The 8852-nt window shown below is 44.9% G+C and overlaps 1 long non-coding RNA gene across 1 annotated transcript in view; it reads right to left on the bottom strand.

The window, feature by feature from the left end:
* Positions 1-5692: 5692 nt before the first annotated feature.
* Positions 5693-8852, bottom strand: part of LOC117285981 — a 36354-nt gene continuing 33194 nt past the window's right edge. Inside the window, exon 3 of the long non-coding RNA XR_004517089.1 lies at positions 5693-6091. This is a non-coding gene — a long non-coding RNA (uncharacterized LOC117285981). The remainder of the gene's footprint in view (positions 6092-8852) is intronic.

Genomic DNA, 8852 nt, shown 5'->3' with positions numbered 1-8852 from the left:
TTTTTTTTTTTTTTTAGATCTTTGGTGAATTAAATTCTTAGGAGACAGTCTTATAGATCCTTGTTGATCGAAACAGCTTAGTGCCATATACACAAAATACATTTATGAATGAAGGAAAGAGTGGATATGTTTGTGTTATGGCATCAATGTAACTTAGGGAACTATCTCATTTATCTCCAAGTCTACATCCTGAACATTATGGTACAGTGATTTCTATTTATGTCTAAAAGGCACTAACAACCCCTTTCTTCCATTCATCCATCCAATTCTTCGGCATATATTTACTGAGCATTTACTGGATGCCAGCTATCGTTCTAGATGCTAAAAGTACAACAATGAATGAGCCACAGTATTGCTATAATATAACAATGCTTGCATTCTAGGGAGAAAGTCATGGTGAGGAAAGAGTTTCTCTATAGCAAATGAAGCAGTCAGTGAGGGAAGAAATATTACAACCACATCAGCTTGGGCTTGGAGGTAAATATAACATTTCCTCAAGTTTTATAAATTCAATAACAAAATGGCATTAGTCTCACAAGTGGATATACCAAAATGAATTGCAGGACTCCTTGAAAAGTAGCAATAAAATTATTCTAATTCTCTTTACCTAAATGGTATATCCATAAGGAAAATAATTTTTAAATTAGCTAAAATTAAAATTTAAAATGTGCCCTAAAAAAGAATTATCTGAGCTATATTCACATGGAATCTTATTCTGTACAATAAGCCAATGATTCTCTAATTTATGTCCTCTCTCCTTCTTTCTAGTAGTCTTTTACTAATATATGATTTTTTCACTAAAATTTTATGTGCGAGAAAACACTGATCGGATGCTCAATTTTTAGAAATTGCTCATGTCTTATGCAATGGACTGGATAACATTTTGGTAATGAAACACAAAGGTGTTTCATTTAACCCATATGGAAGGTAACATCCCCTCCCCAGTGACTGAAAAATGAGTGACTGAGGTAGAGATTAGAGGAGGATGTTCTTTTCATCTGAAATTCTTTGTATCTAATTCGCTACATTAAATCACAGTCAGGCAATACTTGTGATCACTAGTCAACACTGAAGATGGAGAGTGGAGCTAATACCCCATCCTGCACTAGTTAGAAAAAAGTCATTTGTTAAAAGGGGAAGTTTAAACTTAAAATCTTACTGTTTATAAACTTTACATCATGGTAAACTTCATGTCTCCCTTGCTAAATATTAAATACGGCTAGTTCCTCAACACATGCTGATAAACTCAGATTAAACATCTGAAAATTATTGATCCTAAATTTCTTTGCAGGCCACGAGTCCAAGTCTGAGTTGGGTCTCCCAGTGTGGAAGTCCCAGGTACACGGAGCCCTGCAGCAGTTTCAAGGCCAGCAGGAGACAGCCCCTCACAGAAACACCTCAAACTAAGAAGAACCTTGGAGGCAGGAAGGAGGGAGGAAAAGGAGGGAGAAGAAGAGGGTAGGAGTGTGGCATCTGGGGTAGAGCCGGCTAGATGCCCTTTTCTTCTGAGGTCAGAAAGCAGCCAGGCAGGCCACCTTCCTGGCAGTGAGGAGCCACACGGAGCCTGGGGCTTGGAATGTGGGACGAAGTCTTGCTCATCCCTCTGGGCCTCACCCAGAAAACTCCCTACACAAACCTACACGGGCTCTGCCTCTTTTGCAGACGATACAGCTGCCGAGATGAAGGGCAGCTCTTGCTGGAAAGGTGAAGGGAAGGCGGAACCACGCAGAGGGAGGCTCCAGGCTTTCGAATGCCTATGAGAAAGAGACCAGCTGCAAAGCACGGGTGATGTCGGAAATAAATCTCCGTGTGAAGCCACTAAGGTTTGGGGATATTTCAACAGGAGCCTTCACTGACTGGTACAAAGATAAAGAGAGGAATTAATAGCACGACTCCATTTTTCCTTCCGGTCCTGGGAAGCAGCTGATTAACAGCTCGGCAGAGTGAATTCTTCACAGCGGCACAGAAGCAGGGGACGCACCTTGTCCATTTACAGCCCATAGTGCCCAGGGGGGAGGGATGTCCTTGCTCAGCCTGGAAGCTGGGTGTGAGTATTCTTTGGTGCCCAACTGTTGGCAAAGGATCTCTTTGGGGTGGGGGTGGGGATGGATCCTGGGCCAATAACATTAGATTCTGTTGACATGTGAAGCAATTTTGGCAAACCCAGAATGCCTTTTGGTTGTGATTTATATCTAGTCAGCGAGAAATGACATCTGGGATGTCTGATTTATTCACTAGCGAAATGCTGGCTGAACCTAAAATAAGAAAATAGAGATTTATGTAACAGATTGCAAAGCCTTAATTTAAGAATGGTTAGGAAACCAGCAGACACTCCGCAGCTCTGCACTGCCTGGAATCACACGCTTCAAGTTAATATCACTTTTCTTAAGGTATTAAGTCACATGCTGAGAGTGAGGGCATTATTTCTGCAAAATTCAACACCTGCCTCTTTTCAAGATGACTGTTTCAGGCCCGAATCAGTTCTGGCATTTAGTTACATATCAATTGCCATAAAGAAGCAAGCAGCTCTTGTAGAACTTAGCAGAGAGCTAGGTTTATTGTAACTCGGATCCATTTTGACTTTAATTTAGTACACTGTGAGAGATAAGGCTCCAGGTTCAGACCTCTGCGAACATATAACTGCTTTTCCCAACAGCACTTATGGAGTAACCTGTCTTTCTGTTTAGAAGCCCACAAACTATTCATATTTGGGTGCACTCAGAAAATACTGGAATTTGAAGAGTCAGGAATTTTTCCCCCTTAGTAAGACCGTTAAAGTCTAAATCGTAATTGTTTCTTCTTCTAGACCTAATATATGTTTTCTGGGACATACTCAGTATCATAAACACCAAAACGCAATTTCTCTCTGTTCTTGCTACTCACACTAGATGTCCTCCAAGTCACCCACTTCATCTGGGGACCTTGAGCTGTGTAACACAGGCCCCCTTTCTGCCTCCTTTGCAAGGGGCTTTGGAAAGTGCAGAGCCAGTAAGCTATGCATGTGGAGCAGGCAAAGGTCTCCATGGCGTGAGTCGAGTGCTAATCTTATCTAGACAGCTCCTTGCATTTCGCTCTCTGTTCTGACTTTGCTTTATGTGCTCATCTATCCAGTCATCTCAAGCAACGCATTTATCATGGAAGGTGGTGAAATTCTTTCAGAATGAGGTCAGGGGGTCATGAAGAAAGAGAAAGGGGAAGAAGGAGGAATAAGAAAGCAGGGAGAAAGAGGCTGAGGGAAGGAAAGAGATCAGGGAAGGAGGCCAGGGCTTTGGGAAGGACCAATAGGAACGAAGAGGGAAGGCAGGGCCGGCTTAGTCCGTGCTTCACGCGCTGTTCAGCAGGTGAGAAAGTGGAGCCCCGTATCACAGGGTCACTAACAGGAGTATTTACATTTTACCTCTAGAGAAAACTATAAGACTCTTGTCATTGTTCTTTTAAATTTCCCCAAAGTAAAGGGATGGTACTAAACAGCACTTCCTCCAATATGAAATTTTGCTAGTTCACCACACCTTTGATGTTAAGGTTTGGAAAGAGATCCTTTTGCAGTGACTGAGAATGAGCTCTTTCTCTGTGCCAAGGCTCAACGCCTGCCTGCTAGAGCTCTTCGTTTTCCCCCACGCTGTTCTGCTTTCTACTGGAGACTATTATGTCATCTCTGAGGGAACGTGGCTTTATCTTCTGTACATACACCACATGAGCAGTACAGCACCCGGATGGATAGTGAAACAGGTCATTTCCCTCTCCTCCCGTCCTCATTCATTAAGGCCCTGGCTCAGAAAAGGCATGCTGCCTCACTCGCGTGGGCAACTCCTTGCATGGCCGTGGACTTGTGCCTCTCCATCTACCCCAGCACGGCCCAGGACCCTTCATGTGCCACCAGGTTCCAGCCCCAGCTCTTAAAGATGGAGCTACAGATTTGTCTATAAATCAGATGTGGTAGCTTATACTTATAATCCCAGGGCTCAGGAGGCTGGGGCAGGAGGATCTCTGAGAATTCGAGGCTAGCCTGGCCTTCACAGCAAGGCCCCCTAACAAATCTATCTATAGGGGATTTTTATTATAATATAGAAAAACCAGGCAAGAGGCATGGAAGATGAGCTGTGTACATTCCCTGTTTTTCATCTCTCAGTGTTTGATCATGAACACCAACCTGTACAATATCTAGGAACAGCTGTTCACAATGATAACAAGTTTTCTTTAGCAAAGGAATGGAGGTGAAGTGAATATGAACTTCAGTCTACAAAACTAGAGTGCAGTGAACGTCATCATCATTTTTTGGCTTCATCTGCTTCATTTTCACGTAGGGCCTTTGGTTGTCTGTTCATAGGTGTACCCACGACCCCAGGGGTTCTCGGAAGTCAGCAGTTCCTCAGTTTCTATGGCAACTTGGGCTCTCAGGAGGCTCAGCTTCAGGCCACAGCCCGACTCCTGAGGGAAATGCCCCTTCCAGGGCTGGGCGGAGTAGTTGGGCTTCCAGTCTCATTCCCTCCTCTTCGGTCCAGTCCATTCTGTCTTTTGAATTTCAGCTACTACCGTTTATTCACCCACTTCTCTCCCAAGACCATCCAGTGCAACAAGCCTGCGTTTTCACAAAAATAGGAGACTCACCTTCCTTGCCAGCTAGCGTCTGCTCCCTCCCTCTACCACACACAAAATAAACAAACACAGACTCAGGCCTGGCCACAAGAAGCAAACAGTAGTCAACAGCTCACTGGACCTCCCCTCAGTGGACAGCCTGAGGTGGAATAAAAGGCATCCCTGAAAGCTGCCCAAGAAGGAAATGTGGGCTGTGTAGGCTTCTACTCTCTACCACAGAGCCCCACATGGAGGAAGAGCCTGCCTGTGGGTGTTCAGGCAAGCGGAGAAGGGCATCTCCAGCACAAGGGGACCCGATTAGTCTTGGCAAAATTCATTTGTAGGGCTGGGGATGTAGCTCAGTGGTTCCGCCACCTGCCTCACAAGTGCAAGGTCCTGGGTTCAATCTCCGATACCCCCCCAAAAAAAAAACAACAACAGTCAAATTTGTGACTGAGCAAATTTTAGCATTCAAATTTAGATTGTGTCCTTGTGCAAATAATCCCTACTCTGCTCCTTGGTGTTTTCTTTGTAAAATAGAAAAACCCTTTCCTGAGAATATATTTATGAGGAGCAAATGAGCTCATCTCTCCTAGACCTTCCTCTCTTGTACACCAAATTACTTACTGAAATATTGATGAACAGGAAATGGCAGAAAGTCCAAAGGAAACATCCTAAAACTCCAAAAAGAAGTTCTGCTCCAACCCAATGCCCTATCAACCCCTGCATGAATGCCAGAGCACAGAAGCAAGACGAGAGGTGCTGGGCCTGAGAATCCACTGTTCTTTTCCCTCCCTGATCTCCTTGACCAGGGTTGTTCTGCCAAATGCAGGCTCGTGATCAAACCTCAAAGCCTTAGAGCCCGTCAGACCCAGGTTTGAATCTCCTCCTGAGAAAGAGTGCACAGAGAGGTGTCAGAGTCCTCCTTACGGCACAGAATTACTGTCAGGAAGGAAAAATGGGATGAAGCATAAAGGGCTTCACCAGTGCCTGATGAAAACAGTGCTGCTCCCATTTTTTTATATACATCTTCTGCCTTCTTGCTAAGAAGCCTCTCAACAGACCCATCATCGATGAGATTTCTTTCTTTTATTCTTGTTTAGTTGATTTTGTTCCTACTTTTTTTTTCCCCTCTCTCCTGGTTGTGTTTGATGGCGGGTGAATTCCATTATCAGCCTACTTGGAACCCTAACGCTTCTCAGCTATCCCGAGGGAGCGCCCACGATACAAGAAGCCACCACCGACACACAGCTGCAAGCACGGTCTACACAGGACGTATGCTTACAAACAGTCTCACCCTCACCCAGGATACCATCTTTTATTATTAGAATCTCTCTCTGGTTTCCTCTTGAATGGTGACAAGTTGGGCCAGGTATTTCCTCCTCAGATACCCAAAGTCTCGTCCAAACTTCTGGAGTTCTTGTGCCTGGGTGCCAGAGCCAGCCCCTGAGTCACAGTGAGCTAAAATCTAAGCTGAGGGCAGGTGGTTTTCATTGCAGGAATTCGCGTTCGCTTCCTGGAGACAAAACACAGCAACATCAATAAATAGCGTAGAAAGGAGGCAGCAATAAGAGGAGAATTGAAATGTCACTTTCAATGTTAACTAAAGAGGATACAATAGTGAAGTGTAGTTAGAGAACAGAGCACATTTCAATATGTTAGAATAATAGGATCAAAATCAGAGGCAGAATGAGGGCTGATTCTGCCACAACACAGCCAACACAGATGGAAATAACATTTTCTCGAATGCGCAGCCTTCTTAATGGAAATAACCCAGTATGTTTCTAACAGGCATATTAAAGTACCATTTTTTTGTCTTTCATTCAGTTCGTAACTATAAGCACCTCTTCCGCACCAGATGCTGAGACGACAACAGAGAACAGGACCCTGAGGTCCCCCGATGTCTTAGAGCAGCTATTCTGTGGGAAAGATGGATCATAGACAATGATGTCCAGGGATGCTGGGCAAACGCGAGGCCCGGGACAAGTCCTTACTCTCCCACCCCACTCTTTCCTCCTCTGTGTGCTGACGGCTCCTACGGCAGTTGCCGTGTCAGTCCCTCCAGAGGGTCGAAGAGTTGCTCTCCGTGGAACTCTGGACGTGGCACCTGGACCTGGTGAGCCTCATTTCACTGTGGCCTGGTCCAGTCCCCAGTGGAGCGGGAGCTCGAAGGCCAGGATCTTCATTGCCATCCCCAGTGCTGGGACAGTGCCTGAAATGAAATGGATGCTTGGCAGATAACTTAACAAATCATGCCTTGTGAATAACATTGTGAAGGAAATGAGCGCAGTCCTCTGAGGGAGAGGACTAGGATGGCAGGGAGCAAAGATGGCAGAGCCAGGAAGGATTATCTCTGTCAAGAACATGGGCAGCCTGCAATGATGGGTCATGCCCAGAATGCCTGCAGCTAGGAAATTTAGGCAGCAGGATTGCAATTTCGAGGCCAGCCTGAGCAAAGTACTGAGACCTTGTCTCAAAATTTTAAAAAATCTTGAAAGGGGCTGGGGATGTAGTTCAGGGTCACAACGCTTGCCTAGAATACAAGAGATCTTGGATTTAACCCCCATTACCACAATTTGTTTTTTAATTTTTAAAAAGAACTTGGCTAGACTTTTCCAGAAAGAGGGAGTACATGCAAATACACTGTGGCAGGAAAAGGTTGCTGTGCTCAAGAATCCTCACCCTGTGAGGTGACCACATGCATCTCCCTGGTTGTGAGCCTTCCTGCCTTCTCCTACGGTCTCACCACTGTCCTCATCTTCTCTTCTGGTTTATTACCTTGTCTATTTCTCTCATGAAGTGTACATGTCTTCTTTCATATGGAATATCTTGCAATTACCAACCTCCTTTAAGGAACAGTACTGGAACGCAGAGGAGCAGGAAGTAGGAGAACACAGTCCCTCAACACGTGAGCTTTCCACAGACTTTCAGGAGGAGGCTGGTTCATAGCAATGTGGTCACACTGCAATTTACAGACATTTCTTCTTATCTTTTCCTGTCTCACAATCCTTCCTGAGGACATTTGACAACTTGAAATTCTCAAGACTTGTCCTTCGGTGCCTACTCAAAGAGGCTGTGCAGTGGCTCCTAAAGTCATTCTTCAATAAGGGATTTCTACCTACGTGTTCCATCCCTCAGGGCTCAAATCTCTTCTGAAAAGAGCTGCTCGTATTTATTTCCTAGTAATAAATAGAGCAGAGACTTTCTTCCACTTTATGGTGGGACCACATGGAGTCTGGTAGGATTTGCCTCTGACTAGAAAGACAGGAAGAAAAGAGGGTGCTGAACTCCTCCAGAGAGCTAATTACTTGGTCAGGCCCAGATGTGCCCATCTCAGCAGGAACACACGGCTGCTTCCTTCACACTTTTCCCAGACCGCCCCATTTCCCCAGTGCCCTCGCTGTCAGAGTCCTCAAATTAGTTATTTTCTTGCCACGTCGGGAAACCAGGAGGAGGAAGTTAGCAGACATTTGCGCCATTCTCAGACAGCCCATGTCAAAGGAGAAAAACAGAGAAAGCAAAGAGAGAGAGAGAGAACGCGCAGCAAAGACTGCTGGTTCCCCTGTCATGGTTACTTACTCTCTGGGATATGTTCATCAATGCTGGAAATGCAACTCCCCTGGGAGTGGATACAGCTGTTTACATTGCATAATGTCTTCTTCTGAAACCAGCAATAACTCCCTCTGTCTTCTTTCCAAGGCTGGCTGAGTAGACTTGAGGCCATGGATTCTGGGCCCAGGGGTGACCTTTTGTTACATGGGAAGTTCCCCTTGGCCTCTGCCTCCTTGCCTATGAAATAAAAGGCGTAGGACTTGGTGCTATCCCAGTTCTCAAACATTTCAGGGATCTACTTAACAAGCATAAACTTGTGGACTTTCCTCGGGCACACCCGAGGGGAGTTCGCTTTGTGGGGGCTCTGTTCAGTGAAGACTGCCACTTACTGCTTCTGCCAGTATCAGTCGGACCTACCTAGTGCGTATATTTTTCGCATCAAGTCCACGTGGGATTATTTTTATTACATTTTTAAAGAAAATTATGTACCCAGAACAGATCTGTGTATGAGAGTGTAATGTTAATAAAGCTACTGTTATTAATATTATGCTTACATGTAAGATTCAGAGTTCCAATACCCAACGAATGAATATAACTATAGGGTACTTTGTTGTGTCACCATCCATCTTTCCTCACGAGATACTGAGAAAGCACCTCACTAACCAGATACCCATAAGGTTAATATATCTATGATGGTCCCGTCCTTAACTACTCTTTCTCCTCCT

Source organism: Fukomys damarensis, unplaced genomic scaffold, assembly GCF_012274545.1.
Source record: "Fukomys damarensis isolate Sample0158 unplaced genomic scaffold, DMR_v1.0_HiC HiC_scaffold_14, whole genome shotgun sequence".
In the NCBI taxonomy this organism is placed as follows: domain Eukaryota; kingdom Metazoa; phylum Chordata; class Mammalia; order Rodentia; family Bathyergidae; genus Fukomys; species Fukomys damarensis.
The sequence above is the reverse complement of the archived record's forward strand: the minus strand, read 5'-3'. Positions and strand labels throughout refer to the sequence as shown.